We start from the raw sequence: 21,572 nt of genomic DNA on the forward strand, positions 1-21,572 counted from the left end.
TGCAACCTTGGCATTATCAGCAGCACACTCTAACCAGCTGAGCTATCCAGACTCATTAGATCAGTTTCCTAAAAAAAAAAGTAATTCAGATATAGGGTAGGGTGGGTAATCCCTGGTTCAACTTTGGGTAAGGGTCCTTCATCAAGATCACAGGGCAGGGAGGCTGTCCACAGCTGTAATAAAAATCATTAGCATAGACTGCTGTTAATTGGGCAGTGGGGTGGTCTATCTCTTACCAGCACAAAGTTCTCCTCGCGGAGTTTGAGGAAGGAAAAAGAATTTTGAGACTTCAGTCTCTCAAGCTTCCACACAACCTTTCCATAAAAATGTATGATGAAGGGTTAAAAAGGAAGAAATTTTAGATTTACTTTTCTGCAGGAAAAAAAAAAAGCTCCTGCTAGGATTTTTAAAAAATATATTATTAGAATTGTTGATTTCATCTCTTCATCATTTTTGCCTGCAACAGCTTTTACTAAAGATGAGTCATAATCCCTAGGAAACATTAGGGTAATGCAATAGATATTTGGAACGACACTCGGCATGTGATAGAACTCAACAGTGCAAGAAGCAAATTAACGGAGATGATAAAAAGAAAAAGTTTAGCCAGAAATTTATTAGGATAAAATATAATGACAGGAGGGTTTTTTGTTTTCTTTTGGAACTGTAATTCTTTTCCTTTCCCTTAGTCTCTCACCCACCCACACCCTTCTTTCAATAATACTACATTACATTAAAGTTTGGTAACTGAAATGTGCACAACTTTTCAGTATCAGTTATCATTCATAGAATTACCTGAGCTAATATAGAAATTAACATGTGTGCCATATATCTTGGTCCAAGTTTCTGAAACCTATGTGTCATCAAGGATTGCCTAGGTATCTAGCTGTGTGGGAAGTATGTCTGTAGTGTGCAGATTAGAGGCCCCTTTGCAGATGGCATGCTGAATATGGATAAGGTGATAACGATGAGGGGACACTGCTGAAGTCCAGTTTACACCTTCTTCACATGTTTAAATTATGCTAGGAGACGATCCAAATAGGGCTGATCAGTGGCGTAGCATGAGTTACTGGTGTCCAGGGCAGGGCAAGTGTTATGCCCTCTGGTGGATTGGGCACACACCAGGGGACATGCACAGAGTCTACGTGAAGGGTGAATGGAGCCTGCCTCCAATAGGCTCCTCGCTGGCTGCCTCCTGTCAAGATGTTGTCAGTGGCTCCCAATTGATTGTCCAGGAAAGTATAAAGACAAGGAAAAGTTTCTTACACTCATTTTTTTTCCAAACTTTACAGAGAGAGGCTATAGAACCCATCCCCTTGGATAATGCTGTTGTCCCGAGTGAATCTCCACCCCCACTGTCTCTCCCACTTCCTCATTCGTCATTATCATCTTCTCCTCTATGGGTTGTCAGGAACGTGGCCCCCTAGGACCCAGCAGAAGGGTTAGCCTCTGAAAGTGAACAAGAGGCTGGCTTTCCTGAGGAGACAGAAGGGTTAAACTTCAGAGCTAGCAGTTCACAGGCTGATGATTCTGATGAGGGCTGGTTTCCAAAACTGATACCCCGCAGCCCTCTCTTCACACTCCTAGCTCAGATGAAGAGGGAGGGTTGGAAAACGGCCAACGAGAGGATAGGCTGCCAACAGATTGGAGAGAGACTCTGTCCACTGACAGTGGAGAAGAGACAAGTCATACTCTCAGCCCTCGAACACAGCATTGGGAATGTCTTGAAGACGAGCGAAAGGGAAGAGGTAGACATACAAGGTTCTGACATAGATCCTGTTGGAAGCGGAAATCAAATTCAGGTTAGCACATCTATTGTTGCTGAGAGGAGTGTAAAGCTCCACTCAGGATGTTTGTTTGTGTAATAAAAACTATCTTGAACTGACGGGAGTCTGCTTACTGTTGGGAAGCTGGCTAGTCACCAGGAATCATTATATGGGTACCACTAAGTGCCCTCTGTCTTCGAGCTCTTTGCTCTCCTCTTTGCTCTCTTTGAGAGCCAGTATGGTGTAGTGGTTAAGAGCGGTAGTCTCGTAATCTGGGGAACCGGGTTCGTGTCTCCGCTCCTCCACATGCAGCTGCTGGGTGACCTTGGGCCAGTCACACTTCTCTGAAGTCTCTCAGCCCCACTCACCTCACAGAGTGTTTGTTGTGGGGGAGGAAGGGAAAGGAGAATGTTAGCCGCTTTGAGACTCCTGAAGGGGAGTGAAAGGCGGGATATCAAATGCAAACTCTTCTACTTTTAAGGCTTGCCGGATTTTGGGACATGGAGGGTCTGGAATGCTTTCGAGTGACAAGGTGCCTGCCAGCTGCTGCTCCAGCTCTGCCTGCTCCTCCTCTCCCATGATTTCCCAATTTCTCTCGTCATCTGCCTCTGAGCTGCTACCTCCCTAAGTCCCCTGTTGTAAATCTATGCTGTCTTCCTCTTCCTCCTCCCTGGAAGGGTCAGGTGGGGAGGTGGTCTCCACCACTTCTGCTCCTCCTCTGCCCAATCCCTGACAATTTTCATTCTTTAACAGTGGAAGCAGGTTTTCAGATTATACACAGCTCTTATTCAGGCTTTGATTTTGAGACCAAAAATTAGACATCCAATAGTCTACAGAGAAACAACTGGGTAGTCAGGCTGATGGTTACTTGGCTGCAGAAGTTTACTGGCCATTGCTGTTGGCATGGAGATAGTCTAGGTTGAATGCAAACATGCCATTCTGATGTCATGTGTGATGTCACAAAGAGGATATGCTTTAAGTCTTGGTAAAGCCAGAAACAGTTAACAGTCAGACTGCATCTCAGCACTGTCAAGATGGATCTCCATAACAGGTGATGAATAGTTTTATTTGGGGACTATATTAACTTTTACTATTGGGGGAAAGTTTTAGATTGGTTTGCCAGTTTTTACCCCATCAAGTTGAGGCCAATAGATATACATTCACAACCCTGTACCCATCAAATAATCAACTATATGGGTGACTTTGTAACTGATTCATACAACCACATTTCCTTTCTCCACTCTGTAGCAGCTTTTTCTCTGTATTTGAAAAGATAAAGAAGGAGAATATAATGAACAAGGAATATGATCTGGATGAGTATGGTGAGGATCTAACCTTGACAAGTGAGGGGGCTAGGAAGATGGCTTTGCGGTCCAGCATAGGATATGATGGGTGCTGCTTCATATTATTGAATTCCTGTTCCACAAAGAAGTAGTCTTTGAACTCTTTACTCTCCTACTTTTAAGACTCGCCGGATTCTGGGACATGGAGAGTCTGGAATGCTTTCTAGTGACAACGTGTCAGCCAGCTGCTGCTCCAGCCCTGCCTTCTTCTCCTCTTCCATTATTTCCCAATTTCTCCCTCATCTGCCTCTGATATGTGACCTCCAGCAAACCCCTGATGTAACTCTATACTGTCTTCCTCTTCCTCCTCCCTGGAAGGGACAAGATGGGGTGGTGGTCTCCACCATTTCTCCTCTGCCCAGTCCCTGACAATTAGTTTTCTTTGTGCTGGTAAGAGATAGACTATCCCACTGCCCAATTAACAGCAGTCTATGCTAATGATTTTTATTACTGCTGTGGACAGCCTCCCTGCCCTGTGGTCTTGATGAACCTACCTCTGATGACCTACCTCTGATGAAGGTTTGGCCTCATTGAGGGGCAGTATTTCAATATGAGTAGGAAAATTACTAAATTCATGGTTTTTGAAAGGACAACATCTGGTGACAGACACCAACAGCAAGCAGAGGAATTGGGGAGATGTTAGTGTACACAACCTCATGCCAATGTGGTAGTTACTGTGAGCTGTCAGTTGTATAATATGAGATAATGCATGTTCTTTGTACTTTTGCCCATGAACTGTATTTATGGTGATTTTCTTGAGTCAAAATGAGAGTACCCCTAAACATTCATTTTAGAAAAAAGCACTGTTAATATCATTTATTAATCACAACCTGTAAGGCATCCCAAAGTGGTTTTCAATACAATAAGAGTGTATATGAAACAATGGCATATATAAAAACCATTAAGGAAGTTCCTTATATAAAAACACTTTTAAAAAAGTTGATCACATATAAAACAATTAACAACAACTATTATGTATATAAAATACACCACAAATCCATAAAAGATACAACTAGGATAACAATATCTACTTAGAAGGTTTGTTGAAAAGGGAATGTTTTCAACAGTTCCTGAAAAGAAAATAGAGATGGAGTATATCAGATATATAAGAGGAGGTCATTCCAAGGGGTAGGTGCTGCCACACTAAAGGCCCACTTTACATTGCATGGGATGGACTTCCTGATAAGTTGAGATCTGCAGGATGCCTTCTCTTGTGGGGTGCAGTGATCAGTTGGGTATTCAGGGGATGAGACAATCTTTTGGGAATCAAAGCAGTCCAGGAAAGAGTCACACTTCAGTGGCTCCTTCACTGTTAAAAGGGGACCCCTAAATTGGAACTATGGTATTTGCCCACTCATTATGGAGATGTTGTACTGGGGGAGAGAGATAAAGGGTTAAAAGGCTGACCAATAAGAAAGCCCAGGGGCGGAGCCCAACTGTGTTTAAGGCTCAACACAGGGGTTTTGGCAGTTAATTCAGTTGGTTTCTTGTGGGTGGGAGGCACAGGAGTCAGAGTGGGTTAGAGATAGAGGGGAGATAGAGAGTGAATTGGATTACAGTGTTTCAAAGTATTTAAAACTTGTTTGTGTTCACAATAAACTGGAATCTTTGTTAATACGTTACAACCTGACTGAGTCTGAATTTGTTACCGGAGAAACCTGGTTGGTGGAAGTGGAAGAGATAAGCCGTGGTGGTGCAGGGTCAATAGTCCGTGGAAGGACTGGGAGCCCCATGTGAACGCCATAGGAAGTTTCAAATACGATTGCTAAATAGCTTTCAGTGTAGCCCCGGGACCACCATTTGGGAAGAGTGGGGACAGTTGCCTTGCCTCCTGCATTTCAGATCAAATTTGTTATTCTTCATTAGCCCCAGAGGCATAGTAAGGGGCAGCAGGGGGGCTGTGGCCCTGGGCACACATTTTTTAGTAGATGTAACCAGCTGCCCCCACAACAGGCACAGAGCCTGGCAGCTGATACATGGCAGCGGTTGGGTTGGTCTAGTGGGCATGTGGATGGAGGTGTCAGGGGTGGGCAGAATTTAGTAATTTTCCTACTCATATTGAAATACTGCCCCTCAATGAGGCCAAACCTTCATCAGAGGTAGGTCAAAACAAGGCTTACCAAAGATCTGCAGGATCATATGTAGGGATAGGTGAATCTGTCAATTTTAGTTTCTCGTTTTCCAGGCTTAAATTCAGTTTTCCACATTTCCACAACCACTTGCAATTATATCTGTCTCTGTCTGTCTGTCTGTCTATCTATCTATCTATCTATCTATCTATCTATCTATCTCAGGAAAATTCACCAGCATTTTAGCATGAATATCTCATAACAACAACAACAACAACAACAACAACAACAACAACAACAACAACAACAACCTATCCATCTGGCTGGGTTTCCCCAGGATTTTATATGTTGTTTTGACTAACATACACATTTTTGCAAACCATTTCCCTTAATACAATGGTGTCCAAACTTTTTTCAAAGAGGGCCAGATTTGATGAAGTGAAGGGCTGTGAGGGCCGACCAAAGGGCCGCCCAAAGTTGTTGACCTTGTTGAGCTTTTTTTAGGATTGAAGTTGTGGAGGTTTTTTAAGGATTTTACCCAAGAAATAAGCTGCCACAGGGGCCAGATTAAACCGACTGGTGGATCAGTTTAGCCCCTGAAATGGACTTTGAACATCCCTGCCTTAATATAATGCATTTTTGTGTGTTATTTCCATGAATATATCCATTTTTTGCACATTTTGTCCTCATATATGCATTTATGTAGACACTGTAGGGTTGGAGATTTGCATTGCAAAATTTGGAGAACTACACATTTCGAAGGATGGCTGTGTTTTGGTTCATGTGTTTGATCCAGCATTGAACTGCTGGCTCAACAACAGAGAAAGCCCATTTCATTCCTCTTCTCTAGTCACTGCAAGCTGCAGGGCTTCAGATATGGTGGTGGTCCTGGTGCTCCATTCTGCCCTGATATTCCCTGGCTAGAGATAAGATTGCCCCGTTGGCTATTTGCATTCCCCCCCCCCACCCAAAGTCTTATGTGGTTTTATACTGGCTTTCAAGACTTGCAGCAGGAAGCAGGAAAGGACCTCTACAGGCCCTGTTCCTGCCATGTCTAACAGAGAAACAGTGAGAGACAAATTGGAGTTGGAAGCTAGAGCTCTTTATGGGAATGGCTTTGTTGTTGTTGTTAATGGAAGCCCTGATGGGCTGGCATGTTTTTCACGTTCCCTAGGGCGCTCTGTCTACTGGGCAGTTTTTATGTGATTTGATAATCAGTTGAATGTGGCTGCCTGGCGAACTCCTCATGTTGATTTTTCATCATGGCCTTTTGTAAATGAAGCAACAGATGGAGGATGAAAAAAAAACCCCACATTAGCAGTATGGGGAGCATGAGATGGTTTCTCAGAGGACTACCTCAGCTGAAATAAGGAACGGCAGGACACTCAGAGGAAGAGACTGCTGCCTATGGCACTGGAGGTATGGTACAACAACCAACTGTTTTTTAGACAGCTCCAGTGGGCGAACCTCCCTCAAAGCAGGCTTCCTCAACCTCGGCCCCCCAGATGTTTTTGGCCTACAACTCCCATGATCCCTAGCTAGCAGGACCAGTGGTCAGGGATGATGGGAAATGTAGTCTCAAAACATCTGGATGGCTGAGGTTGAGGAAGCCTGCTCAAAAGCATCTCTCCTCACAAAGTAAACAGATCAAGTGCCGATCCTGGGTGAATGAGCTGTGCCAGGGGCACTGGCAGAGGAAGGGGGTGTGGTGGTGGCGGTCCGCCCTGGGTGTCATCCCTGCGGGGGTTGACATCACGGCCCCACCCCCCTGGGATGCTTGCCACAGGTGACGCCCCCCTGGGACGCTCACTGCTCGGCGCAGGTGGCACTCCCCGGGGGACATCTCAGGAGGGCCTTATTCCCAGCCTTTGAATCAATCACAAGTAGGGTACTAACCAACTCCTGCTCACATCTGTTAATGGCATATGATTCAAGTGCCCCAATTTTCAATGGACAGTTCCGGAATTACGAAAGTCACCCCAGCATCTGATTTGATCCTGCCAGTGTTGAGCTGTTGAGCTCAAGAGGGAGGGTGAGCCTGAGCTTGTCTCGAGCGGAGACTGTGGCAGTGGCAGCTGTGAGTGCGCATCCCATTGAGCATCCCATTGCCTCTCTGTGGCCTCTCTTGAGTAGCTCGTAGCAGCTGCTGGAGAGTAGGTGACAAGGAGAAGAGGCTGCCACCACCGGGGCCCAGCCCCACATGGTGCACAAGCTCTGAGGGGCAGTCAGAGGGCTGGGCTGCCCTGAGTGGGAGGACAAGGTAGGCTTGCCATACGTCAGGAAAATTCCTGACATGTTGTGGTTTTCAGGTGTAAAAATGGCGTGGGGAAGGGAATTGGCAAAATGTCAGGGAAAACCCAGATGTATGGCAATGCAGTGGAAGCAGCACCAAAAGCTTATAATCACTATTTTTGCAGGAGGCATTCCCAAAAAAGCTCAGCAATCTGGTTTTGTTCCCCAAAAAATAAGGCAACCCTAGGATGGGGGGAATAGAGGGGAGCACAAGAGGTCTTGATCATTTACAAAATTATTTGTGTATTTGCATCTAAACTTGCACATTTCTAAAATTGATTTATTGGTGCGTGTTTTTCTTTTTGTAAATCTACCAAAGAATGAAATGAAATCAGGATTAAGGGGTTTTCTCAGGACGGTGGGGGGTCATGAGTTCTGCATCCCATGGGTGTTGTGGTGGTGGCAGATAGGCATAGCTGTCAACTTTTCCCTTTTCTTGAGAGGAATCCTATTCGGAAAAGGGAATTTCCCTTAAAAAAAGAAAAACGTTGACAGCTATGCAGATAGGAAATGCTCTACACAGTGGGAGGGCCAAAAATGGGGTGTGTGAGAGGAGGGTCAGTTGGTCAGTGAGAAATGTCCCTTTTTTCATCTGAAGAAAACTGGAGGGCATGTAACAGCTATTGTTTTATGTTTTTGTTAATCAAGTTGTTTTGGTATGTTTAATCCCAGCTATTGCCATGATTCTTTTTATTTCCTTCCCATTGCATTTGCTCTATTCTTACATTCTTCCTCTGGCTCTGTATTCCCATGTGTGCCACCTGTTCCTTGAATCAATGGGCCTCTCCCTACACAAACCATCTTATTTCATTGGACGTGCAAAGGCGTCCTCATGAATCAAATCGGACATATAGAACTTCCATATAAACTCAAACATGATGCATCACAATGGAGTCATTTCACACCTTTGGCTACCGGTATCCCAGCACAGGGCTGTAGCTCAGTGATACAGCATCTGCTTTGCATGCAGAAGATGCCAGGTTCAGTCCTCATCAAGGATGTTTCCTATTTGAAATCCCAGAATGCTGCTGCCACTCACTATAGGCAAACCAAGAAGGATGAACCAATGGTCTGATTCACTGTAAGGCATTGCCTGTGTTCGTCTTCCTAAAAACAGTGGAACCTTGGTTCTCAAACTTAATCCATTGTGGAAGTTTGTTCGACTCCTGAAACCTTTCAGAAACCAAGGTGCAGCTTCCAATTGGCTGCCGGAGTTTCCTGAACTCAAGCAGAAGCCGTGTCGGACATTTGGCATCCGAAAAATGATTGAAAACAGGGACACTTGCTTCCAGGTTTCCGGCATTCGGGGGCCAATTTGTTCATCAACTAAGCTGTTAAAGAACCAAGGTTCCACTGTATAGTGATTACCTGCTTTTGTGAACCAGCCCTTAGTAAATCATGTGGTCACATTCATCCACCCACCCTGTGGAATGCCCTCCCATCAGATGTCAAGGAAATAAACAACTATCTGACATCAGAAGGCAGCCCTGTATAGCAAAAATTTTAATGTCTGATATTTTATTGTGTTCTTAATATTCTGTTGGCAGCTGCCCAGAGTGGCTGAGGCAACCTAGTCAAATGGGCAGCATATAAAAAACATTATTATTATTATTATTATTATTATTATTATTATTATTATTATTCACAGGTTTCTGGAATTCTTGCTGCCTTTCAATGTGGAGGCTTATTTGACATTTAGGACAGTTGCTGAGTCACACACATCAGTTTCAGGAGAATTGCCCAAGGCTGCCGATCCTTTTTTTACCCAGAAGAATGAGGTGTAATCACCGAGACACATCACCGAAGCTGTCAACAAATGTTGGCATTCCTTCCTGGCTGCTGTTCATTGCTTATCAAATAATCACTTCTTGTAATAGGGGAGCAGAGTGTAAACATGCTCTTTGCTAATTTGCCAGTCCTTGAACATCTGATTCTAAGGCAGAATGAACAGGAAATACTCATGAGCTCCGTGACAGCCTAGTTTGGTTCCAATTAAAATTTTAATGAAACTCGAGCAGAACCCAACTGTGACTGGTGGCACAGCTTTTGATTCAGCTGTGCCCTTCTTATGTCACCTCATTTGGCGGGGTTTCTATGATCAGACATCGATACTGGGAGCTGATGAGATCGAGACACATTAAAACTGAGGAGGGCTTGGAGCAAATTGCTCAACAGAGTTGCACTTTCAGTTGCTGTTGGCAGATTGACAATCCAAATCACCTAGATCTCTATGCTGCTTTTTTAATAATAATAATAATAATAATAATAATAATAATAATAATAATAATAATAATATATGGATATCCCAGGAGACTAAGAAGGGAGGAGAATGATTATACTGTACACCAGCCAATGGAGGATGCTTGTGGCTATAAGAACAAGACTCCCCCACCCCTAAGAGAGGCTGTGGAAATAAATAACATTTCATGGGGATCCAAGAGTGGATTAGCAAGTGAAAGGACTGCCTTATATATACCGCCTTATACCCGGGTGTCTCAGGGCGGTTCACAGAATCAAATCAAGCTATAAAACCACAAAATACCTAATAAAAATAAAAACAACAACCCAATAGCCCCCCTCACAAAAAAACCACATTTTAAAAGGGCATAGTATGTAAATCAGATCAACCAAAGGCCTGGTTAAAAAGGAACATTTTTGCCTGGCACCTAAAGGTGTATAATGAAGGTGCCAGGTGAACCTCTCTGGGGAGAGCATTTCACAGACGGGGAGTCACTGCAAAAAAAGGGACTGTTCTTGTGTTGCTACCTTCTGAACCTCTTGAGGAGGAGGCACACAAAGAAGGGCCTCAGAAGATGATCTCAGGGTCTGGGTAGGCTGATATGGAAAGAGGTGGTCCTTGAGGTATTGCGGTCCTGAGCCATTTAAACCACCACTTTAAATTGGCCCCGGAAACCATGCATTTTTATGGTAGAGGAAGTACAACAGATGCAAAGGAACTGCAGGAATTAAAAGGTGAGGAAAACTGAGTGTTCTCCATTTCAGTTGTTGTTGTTGTTGTTGTTATACATTGATTTTTCTATTCTCAATTTTGGAAAATCATCTGGATAAACTGTTATTCAAATGAAATGTTAGTGCAGAGCGTACAAGAGGATTGATAACAGACTAAAATGAAGAAAATCTGGTCCACAGAAATGATAGGGGATAAGGAAATGAAACTTTGTTGTTTTAGAGGGTAGGGAAGTCTTTGGCCTTGCATCGTTTTCTGACCTTGAGGACAGAGTTTACTGTGGACTTATAATGGGGAACCTCCTATTGTTTTCCCTACCTGTTTGCTCTAGTCTTCTAAGTTTCCCCAGGAGAAGCAAACAGATACATTTGAAGCAGAATTACATTGTGTCTCTGTGTGACTCCATTTGCTAGATGCTGAGAACAAGTAGGATCTTTGAGGCCAAGAGTTGACGTCCTAACCAGCCGTCCTCCATGGCTCTAATAAAAGCCAATTACTATCTCCGTGACCTTGGACAAGTCAACTCAACTTCATGGATCCTCCTGCTGCTCAGCTGTAAAATGAAGCGAGAGCTTAGAGGGAAACAGATGCTGCATTTATGCAGCATTTTTCCAGGGTAAATAAATTATAGGATAAAATAATAATTAATTAATAGCTGGCAGTCAGTGCGTGGCAATTAGGCCGTCAGAGCCATTAGCACTGTACCTAAACAAAATTCATTTTCATTAGGGATGCTAATGCATTCAAGAAGCTGTTGACACCCCCATGCACATTCAGACTTGCCTTCACCATTGCCAGAAATTGACTTGCCTGAGGTTGGTAAGATTTGTTCAATTGCCTGCCCAAAATTCTCATCCATGCTTGTCTCTTCTGGGGATAGCATTCTTGGCATTGCTGTAATTGTGAGATGCTGTAACTATGTAATCATAGCACGGTGTGTGCTGTTTCTCAACCCGCGAGATTTATGTGCTATCACTGATGTGTGCTGTTATGCAACTTTGAGGCATAGGGAGACAGCCACGTAAGGCAGAGCCAATTTTGTGTATCATGAAAGGGCAGCACATGGTTAGATATTTAAAGGATGATGATGCTCGCCACCAACAATCATCCTTTTGGAGTTTTCTGTCTCAGGTACCAAAGTAATTTGATCACTCTCCAATACTTTAGATGCTGGGATGCTGTGAGATGCTGCTCCAACTCAGCAAGCAAAAAGTCTGAGGTCTACCAAGCCGATGTTGGGATATTCTATTCCACCTTTTGTTGCAGACATGGGATTGTTGCGTGTCACATGTCTGTTTACTTTCCAGCACAGATTGCTGGGTCCCTTGAGGAGAACTTCCACTCTGTGTATTGCTTTGCTTTTGAGACTCTCTCCAAGAAGACGGCAAGGAGAGACGACATGTTTCTTTGTTCTGATTTATGTAAAATAAATCCATAGTTTTAGTCTGTATCCACAGCCTCAGCCTCTTTTGTTGTGCAGTTTACACTGCCACATATAGTGTGCTCAAGTCAGCTAGCTTGAGTCTCTGATTTACATCGAAGCCAGAGGTCGATGAATCTCCGCAGCGTGAAGGCTGAGAGGGAGATGATCCAGCTGGGGGCTAGTCAGGTGGCCTTTTGACCCCCAGATGCTGACAGCCCTATGAGGAATGGTTGAAGGAGCTGGGTATGTTTAGCCTGGAGAAGAGGAGACTGAGAGGAGATAGGCTAGCCATCTTAAACATCTTAAGGGCTGTCACATGGAAGATAGAACAAGCTAGTTTTCTCCTGCTCTGGAAGGTAGGACTCGAACCAATGGCTTCAAGTTACAAGAAAGGAGATTCCGACTAAACATCAGGAAACACTTTCTGACAGTGAGAGCTGTTCGATAGTGGAATGGTCTCCCTTGGGAGGTTGTGGACTCTCCATCATTGGAGGTTTTCAAGCAGAGGTTTGATGGACATCTGTCTTGGATCCTTTAGTTGTTATTTATTTTGTGGTCTCCTGTGGCAAAATTGCATAACTAGCGTGAGTTATGTTGTCATCCCTTTATTCCGCTCCATTAATTTCAATGCATAGGAAACACAATGCAAATGGACCAGGAAATGTAATCAATTATATATCACTTGCAGACTGAAAACAACAATGAATATCAGCTGCATCTGCTGGGTTGGTTTCTATTCCAAACATTGAATGAATAAGTGAGCATCATTAACTGCTACTACTGTTTCCATTTTTTGTCTGAATTCTCCAACATCCCTAATGGCATGTTACCTTACTCACTGTGTAGACACGTGTGATTATATTACACACTAATATAAGGAAGTATTATACCTTTACACATCCCCAAAGGAAGCTATCTTGTGATGTTGGTAGAGAGTAAAAACTGAGTGCTGTGTGGGAAAAGTGCTGTAACTGATGCACCAAAAGCCTGAATAATAATAATAATAATAATAATAATAATAATAATAATAATAATAATAATAATAATAATAATTTTCACTAAAGGGGGCACTCTTGCTTCAAAAGTAGTTCTTGGCTCTGGCTTAAAAAAAACGATATTAAGAAAAAAACATGGGAAATATTCCAAATATACAAATCAATATTCCCAAGCATGCTTGGTTACTGTCTGGAAGGTGTTAAGGTTTATTTTTATAGACAACCCTGACTTTATTTTCCTCCATCCTTGCTCTCAGTTTACCTCCCACAGACCATGCAGTCCTGCTAGGAACGTGAGGCTGGCTGGAGCATAAATGCTAACTGTATCATGAGTCTCTACAACGGGAAATGTTACATGACCATTGAACACCAATGGAGAGCGATTGCGATTGATTGCCATGATGTAAAGCCTGCCTCAATGGACTTAAACCATGTGATCCGACTAACTAGATTTACACCCCATTGTTTTGTCTGGGGAGTCTGCTGATACCAAGTATTTCTTTGCTTTGGCAGAGAGGCTGATTTCCATCAACCTTTTGAAAGAGGATGATGGATGGAAATGCATTTTCCGTAAGCTCCTGAAGTACAGCGATAATAAATCAGCAAAACATGCATTAAAAGAACTTTCCCCTGATTCTGAATCAATTTCTTGCTTCAAAACCTCTATAATCTACCCTTATTTATGTTTGTTCTTTTATTAATGCTCCTATATACTTTGCTCAGGGACGGTGTGATTGGGAGTTATTTGAAACACAGGCATTCCCCAACTCTATCATGGTTTTTTTTTTTTTAAAAAAAAAATGTAATTATTTTAAATCGAATTATACACATGGATATAAACCCATCAATAACAAAACTGCATTTCCAAGCATTATTTCCATCCTGTACACCCAATTAATTGTAAATATTATTCCGTCTTCATAGAGCAAACAAACATAATAATCCTCTTCAAATGAAAAGCAACTGGAGAATTAAACTTTGGTGCCTTTTCATGAATACCTATTTCCACTGGTTATCTCAGGTTAATTGTAACATTATCTTAAATTGAGGGCAGGGACTGTCTTACCTCTAAACAACCTTTTTTTGTTTTTTGGCTGAAGAGTAATATAAAAAGTTTAATAATAATAATAATATCATCTTTCCCATTCAGTGCTCCTGCTCTACTGTACAGTTAATACCTGTTTTCTAGAGATGACCTCATGAAGAAGAGCATCTCTGTATCCCATTCCTTGAAGAAGCTTAAAGCAGCAAACAAAAGACATAGATAAAGATAAAATGATTCTAAGATCCATCCAGGGAGCTTCATGGTTGAGCAGGGAGCTAAGCACCCACTACTGTACTTCAAGCTCAACACTTTCTCTGCTATGTCAACTTGCCTTGATCAAAAGTGGGAAAGAGAAGTTTCTCCAATAGTGTTTGCGTAGCCAAGTCACTTGTAGAACTAGAACAATTATTTTAATGAGGGATTTCAGCATTAATTCCATGTGGTCTCCTTTAGAAACTATCCAAGAGACTGCATCATTTTGTGCATTTATGTCAGCCCTATGTTCTGTCTCGCTTGCATTTTGCAACTCAAAGTATTGTTCGTGTGGTTCCTACGTAGATGGTCTCCCATCCAGACACTGACCAGACCTGCTACAAAAGCTGAGGCTGCTGAACAGACTCTTCAATAAAACAGTGAACGGGGTGGTGATACAATGACACCTGCAATCGACACAAGATAATATCACCAAAGCAACTATCTGCAAACAAACAATAAACGTCCATAAAAATGGCAAAAGTAGTTTCTTTCCCAAATAGGTTTTATCTTAAACCATTGCAAACACAGAAAATAAAGAGTCCACTTGTGATATACCAGTGGTTCAGTGCTCTCATGTTGTTCTGGTATTCCAACCTTTTGTCGCTAAACAACTTAGTCTTTGAGCTTTATAGTAAATAATATAAAAGAGAAGACAGTATGTAAATGACTTAAAGCAGGGGTATATCTGTCCCTATCTGCATTTTTCCATTGGGAGGAGCGTAGAAAGTGGATGATGTTATTCAGTTTGTTAAACCTCCTTGACTCTTTGACTGTTCTTAATGTGGTATTGTTGGGGTGGGGTTGTTGCTACAGCACTGATACAATTTTGTTGTGTATCTTTATTTTTAAATATTAGCATGATTTATATGGATATTGTTCCAGTTTGTTGTGTACTTTTTGATGTGTTTTATTTATTTTTATGACTACTTTGGCTAAGTTTACAATTATGTAGATATTTTCATGTTGTAAGACACTTTGAATATGGTATACAATGAGGTGATGCTTCTGCTTCTGCTGATGATGTTGATGTTTAGCTTCAGGAAGTTGATGATTTCATGTCCAGTCACACCATAGCCTGTATGGAGAAGCTCTTTCTTCACCAAATGATGTAGTTACCTGTCTATGAGCCTTCCTCCATCCACCTCCTTCTTTCCACTCCAGAAGAAGGGTAGGGGAAAAGGTCAATTGGGTTCTGCTGGTGACTCTTGGGATGATTTGCAGTAGATCTGCAACTCTAATTGTTGAACAAAAGCCATAAAACAGCTACCCACTACCTCCCAAAGTTGGCTGCTAGTCCTGAAAACAAACTTCTGAGCTGAGCATGTGTTCAGATGCATTGCAGACCCTCCAAGTGTCCTTATTTTCCAGGGACAGTCCCAGATTTACAGAAGCCTTCGTGGCTTCTGATTTGATACTGGAATGTCCTGCTTTTCCTTGGGACACCCCCATTTTCATTGGAAAAACGTTGGAGGGTATGGCATCCTGAATCATCATTCTAAATATACAGAATATTTCCTCTGATGCCATTTTCCGTCTGTCTCTGGTTGGTGAATCTTGACATCCCAGTGAAAACTAAGTTTCAATCTGCCCATTTAGAGCTCTAGAGTAAGGATGGATGGGGGAAAGGGAGGAAGGCCAATCCCGACCAGGCAACCGGGTGAATAACAGAGCTCCCCCTTTTCATCCACTGTATAGTGTTTTAGGGGATGCATCTTGCCAATACATGAAGTTACCTGGAGTCTTATAGGCATTCTTCCCCACCCCTTAACCTTCTGGGAAACTGGGGAACCTAATGGAAAGTTTTGTTGGGTGGGTGGATGGGTTTATGTGAATGCACAGGCCTCCATTTTGATCTGACCATTATTCACGAGAAATGTTTTGCCCACTACCCAACCCTAACAAATATTCTGTTAAGAAGGCACCTCTCCCTGTTTCTCTCTCTGTCCCCGCACCCTCCAGCTTTGCTTCCTATTTGTTAGTATATTAAATGTCTGCTGTTTCAATTAAAAGTATTCCTTTCGATGCCACAGATCAATTCTTTCTGGCTGCCGCAGCTCACTTGCATTAACGATAAGGGAAATATGGCTTAAGTGGTCATCGGACAAAAGCTTGCTAGAATCACAGGGCTCAAGTGTAGGATTAGTTCCCTCAAAGCAGCTTAATCGTTTGTCTGTAATTGTAAAATGCACTTGCACAAAAACCTTGCATCCACTTTTGCACTTGTCGGCTGCTAATTCTAATGGAGCTGTTTAAAAAACACTCAAGAGTTACAAAGGGTGCAATCAGCCAATGCAACCGCCGCCTCCCCGCTTTGTTTCAGCGGGGCTTTTGTAAGGGCAAAGCTTAGCCGAATGTGCTTCAAACAGCATATGTCAGCAGTTGGCTGCAGTTCTGTAGAATCTTACACTTATAAATATATGTTCCTGGTGGATAAGGTTGTGTACTCAGCTTGGCCTCTTGTAACAGCAGAAATAATCCATTGTTGCTTGTTTGGGTGCTGGGAGACCTCTTGCCAAACTGAGAAGACAGGTGAGTCAGTTGCAATTATGCTTGTAGGGATGTTGTCTATCTAAACTTTTTATGTTAACCTGGATGAAGACTTGACGTTTTCATCCCCAAAAAAGTTTTTGATTTGAGTTTCCATTGAAATGAGACTGTATTTTAATATTTTAATGTTGTATTTTAATCTTGTTTTTAAGTTATATTTCAATCAATTTGTTTTATAACTGGTGTTAGCTGCCCTGAGAATGGTCTTGGCTGGGGAGGGTGGGATATAAATATTATTATTATTATTATTATTATTATTATTATTATTATTATTATTATTATTATTATTAGTCATGGAAAGGTGGAAGAAGGCAGGTAAAGGGACAAAGAAGATCTCTGCTGCCAGATGGAGTATTCCGCTGAATGCTAGGTGCTGGTAAGCTCAGGTGAGAAGAATCCTACTCAAGGTCCTACTTGCAGCTTCCCCATGGTCATCTAGTGGGCTACTGTAAGAAAAGCAGACCCTCCAAGTGTCCCTATTTTCCAGGGATAGTCTTGGATTTATTGAAGCCATTCCAGTTTCTGATTTGATCCTGCAATGTCCCACTTTTCCTTAGGGTGTCCCCATTTTCATTAGAGAAATGTTGGAGGGAATAATAATAATAATAATAATAATAATAATAATAATAATAATCTCTTACTTATACCCCACCCATCTGGCCAGGCCTCCCCAGCCACTCTGGGTGGCTCCCAACAGAATATTAAAAACACAAAAAGCATCAAATATTAAAAAACTTCCCTGAACAGGGCTGCCTTCAGATGTTTTCTAAAAGTCAGGTAGTTGTTTATTTCCTTGACATCTGTTTGGAGGGCGTTCCACAAGGTGGGTGCCACTACCGAGAAGGCCCTCTGCCTGGTTCCCTGCAACCTCACTTCTCATAGTGAGGGAACCACCAGAAGGCCCTTGGAGCTGGACCTCAGTGTCCAGGCTGAACGATGGGGGTGGAGATGCTCCTTCAGGTATACTGGGCCGAGGCCATTTAGGGCTTTAAAGGTTAGTACCAACACTTTGAACACATTAATTTTACAGTTATAAATATTATGATTTTACATTGTGCTGATCCCCAGCCTTTTAAGATTAGGTGCCCCATGTTCTGCCACTCTTTAGAAACTCCAGTCCTTTTTTTTTTTTTTTTTGTAGCCTATTGGTTTCATCTGTTTTCAATTCAAAGGTAAAATTGACATCTGCGGGAAATTTCCAAAAGGCAGTTCTTTTGTGTTTCTGTTTTTTTAAATATGATTTTTGTTAGAAAACCACCAGTCTGGAGGGTCTGGAGGGACCCTACTTACCACACACTATACTATCAATATGACCAACAAATTAGGACAACCTTCTTCAATGGGCATCAAAAGCTTGAAATTGTCTTTAAATGAACCTTAATGGTGTTGGGTGGTTGGTGGTTACTAGCTTTTGGAGACATCCCATCACTTCAAGTGGAAGCAGAAAGAAAATCTGAGTGCATCAACAAAGAAGCCTGACTTGTTCTGTGGACTGGCTGGATAAAAACAACAACCATGCTTGGGTGGTGGGAGTATTAATGCACACTTCTTGCCTTTGGGGAACTGATATCACTTTAGGGACTGGTATTGCCTGCTTAGCTGTTTGCCTGCTCCCCCATGTTCAGTTTATTTTTGAACAAACAGGCATCTGAAGGAAGTCTCCAGAGCTGTCTTCTTGAAAGGAAACAGGATGTATAAAAGGCAGCTCCTAAAACTCCCTATTGCTTGGGAAATGGGGAGAGAAAAAGAATGCAATAGTTCAGCAATAAAAAAAAACGATGACTTTGAAAATGTCCCAGGCAGGTATGATTGTTCACATCACATGAAACTCCTTGTAAATTTGTGAGACAGAAATCCTTACTCCGCTTTCCTGGGAGTAAGTCTCGTGGAATTTGATAAGACTTTGTTTTGAGCAGACATTGTTAGGAATGCAACTTCAGGAAGCCATCCTATCTGAAAGAAACTGGCATAAAGCAAGTTCGTGTAAGTTAAGCTGGTGCAAAGTTTCACTCCTCAAGCATCATCCTTGGGAAATCATCATCCAAGTAGGACCAGATCTCACCCCCCCCCCCAGCTAAGACAGTTGCTCCAGAAAGGGTGTCATAGTCAATGGTATCAAAAGCCCTGAGAGGTCAAGACAATTAACAGGGAGGCATTTTCACCTTATCTCTTCCCTGTCGTCATACAGGGCAACCAAAGCAGTTTCTCTGCCAAAACTGGGCCTAAACCCTGATTGAACTGGATCTAGAATGTCAGTTTCCTCCAAGAGTGCCTGGATCAGGTCTATGACCACCTGATCAAGAACCTTTCCCAAGAAGGGGAGATTGGCAACTGGCTGATTATTAATCAGATTTTCCAAATCCAGGGAGTACTTAAGGAGTGGTCTTACCACTGCCTCCTACAAGCAGGCAGGAACAATCCACTCTTGCAATGAGACATTAATCTCCTTCCTGGACCAGGCAGCTGTCCCCTTCCTGCTAGTTTTTGTCAGCCAAGACAGGCAAGAGTCCAGATCACAAGTAGTCACCCTGACCAACCCAAATACCTTCCAACACATCAGGATTAGAGAGTACTCTGGACACTCAGTGAAAGTCATCTGCTGTAACAGTGGAGTCAAGACCACAGTAGACACAAGCAATTTTATCCTCAAAATGTTTCACGAATGAGTGACAGTGGGCAGTCATCAGTTTTGCCAACTCCTTCAGGTCAGATTGTAAAAGGACCCACACTACCTGGAAAAGTTCTGTCGGATGGTGCAATAAGGATGCAATGGGTGCAGCAAAGTATGCCTTCTTTGCTGCCTCCACTGCCACTAGGTAGGCTTGATGAAGAGCCATCATCAGTTTTCAATTTCATTCATTAGAGTCTTCCTCCACTCGTGTTCAGACATCTCCCAGCTTGTTTCCTCCCATGAATTGAGAGAGGGTGCTCAAGAGCAATTGTGTCAATGGCCCAAGCCATCAAGATATTCCATAAGTTGGCCAAGGCTTCAACAGGTACTCATGCACCAGAAAATCCCTGAGGGCTGTCTGGAAACCAATTGGATCAATCTGCCTCCAATGGCAGATCATCTTCAGTGGTCCCCCATTGAGCATAGGTCTTCAGCTGAGCTGGAGTTGGGGACTTAACACCAGGTAAGCCTGGGAATCAGCTAGCTGAGCCAGAGACATGCTGCATCCTATGCGGATGCTTTCCTTTTAAATTTTAATTTCGTATCATTGCTTTGGATACCCAACATAACTTCTTTCCTTTTCTTATACAGACTGTGTAAGAATGACTCAGAAATATAGTAGCACTTAATTTGAGAATCATTTCAGGGGTGGGGGATATTTGAACCATAGAAGTTACAATTGAACATACCTTGATGAATTTGTAAATCAATGAGCATGGAAAGATTAAATTAATCCTAATATGGCAGGTGGGGAAAATCAATGATTATGTTATTAACCGAAATTAAAGTTCTGCTTAATTACTAGAAGGAAACATGGTACTATAGGCAGATCAATTAATTAATTCTGTGTTTAAAAATCTATAGTATGAGAACATGCTGACCTGTCAAAACATTACTATAATGTTCACTTATCAAATAGCTATGACTCTTTCAAGACAGACAGAACAGAAAGAGCGTAGTCTGTGAGAGAGAACCTAGTAAATCTGATTTTAAAGGAGTTCAGCAGACTGGGATAGAACCAGAGTTAAATTTGGTAAGCGCTCTCTCTCTCTCTCTCTCTCTCTCTCTCTCTCTCTCTCTCTCTCTCTCTCTGTGTGTGTGTGCGTGCGTGCATGAGAGAGAGAGAGAGAGAGGGAGGGAGGGAGGGATCCAAATATGATGTGAACATAGCAGTTTATGGATAAAGTCAGGGATGATTTAGGTTTCACTGGCTTTTCAGATCTGTGCCAAAATCTGTCCCCCAGTTTCTCAGAGGTTTTCACCCCCGAGAAAAAAGCTTCAATTTTTGTGCCTCATTCTCAGGACACTAGAATTTCTTTAGAAATTAAGTGGGTGTGGAGCTTGAGCTTACTTTAGTACTTGAAAGTAGGGATGGAAGAGAAACTGGAATCAATTTTTATTTAAAAGCGACCTCACCTAATTCACACTTTCCAACACCATACATGGACTGAAATATAGTCACCCTTCAAAATGTGCACTTCTCCAAATTTCACAGTGTACTTTTTTAACTATTTGTGATAAAAAATATATGTCTTGCACAAATAGTTGAAGACAAATATTTTTACTTTTCAGGTTGGTAACAGTTGAACAAGAAGTATTATTTTCAAACTCCTCCTGACAGTGTCTGCATGAAGTTCCCAAACATCTCACCTTCACAGTCAAGATAGAGCTAACAGAATAACCAATCAACTGCCAATTCCCAACTGCCAACTACCATTTGCTAACTGCCACCTCCTTCCCCCAATACCATTTATTCTTGTGAAATACATTTCCAATGAAATTACATTACAAATACTAACACATTTCACTAGCCAAGTAATGTGTACAAACAATCAAGGCTAAAATATTTGTTAAAATGCATACATTGGTGAAAAGAACATACAGAACTGTGTTATAATGCATTATAAAACACATTACTTTGTACAAATGTGCTTATTAGGGGAAACTGCACACAAACATGTGTATGTTCAGAGAAATACATTGATAAATTTTCGTGAGCACTTTAACAAAAAAATGCCCAGAAACTGATGTGGAAATGTGGAGTACAAGCTTTAAGACTGGAAAAATGCAAAACTTAGAAAAAACGAAATGGACAGATCTGCTTATCCCTATCGTGAGGTGGCTGAGGGTGCTGTGTGTAAATTTTTCTTTCCAGTATATTTTTTCAGCACTCTGGACAGTTACAAATACCCTACAGCCAC

At 42.2% G+C, this 21,572-nt stretch overlaps 1 protein-coding gene and 1 long non-coding RNA gene across 2 annotated transcripts in view; one reads left to right on the forward strand and one right to left on the reverse strand.

Moving 5' to 3' along the window:
- LOC308593616 (uncharacterized protein) overlaps positions 1–21,572 on the reverse strand; it is a gene marked incomplete at its 3' end in the record, with an annotated part of 548,845 nt that overhangs the window by 311,988 nt on the left and 215,285 nt on the right. The gene's annotated exons all lie outside the window — the stretch shown is intronic.
- Positions 2,235–20,280, forward strand: LOC308593959. The gene is made up of 7 exons (XR_014011148.1): positions 2,235–2,814; positions 6,350–6,594; positions 10,849–11,051; positions 14,004–14,633; positions 16,620–16,682; positions 16,992–17,086; positions 19,587–20,280. It is a non-coding gene; the product is annotated as an uncharacterized lncRNA (long non-coding RNA).

This window comes from Podarcis bocagei (genome assembly GCF_964188305.1).
Source record: "Podarcis bocagei genome assembly, chromosome: 8".
NCBI lineage: Eukaryota > Metazoa > Chordata > Lepidosauria > Squamata > Lacertidae > Podarcis > Podarcis bocagei.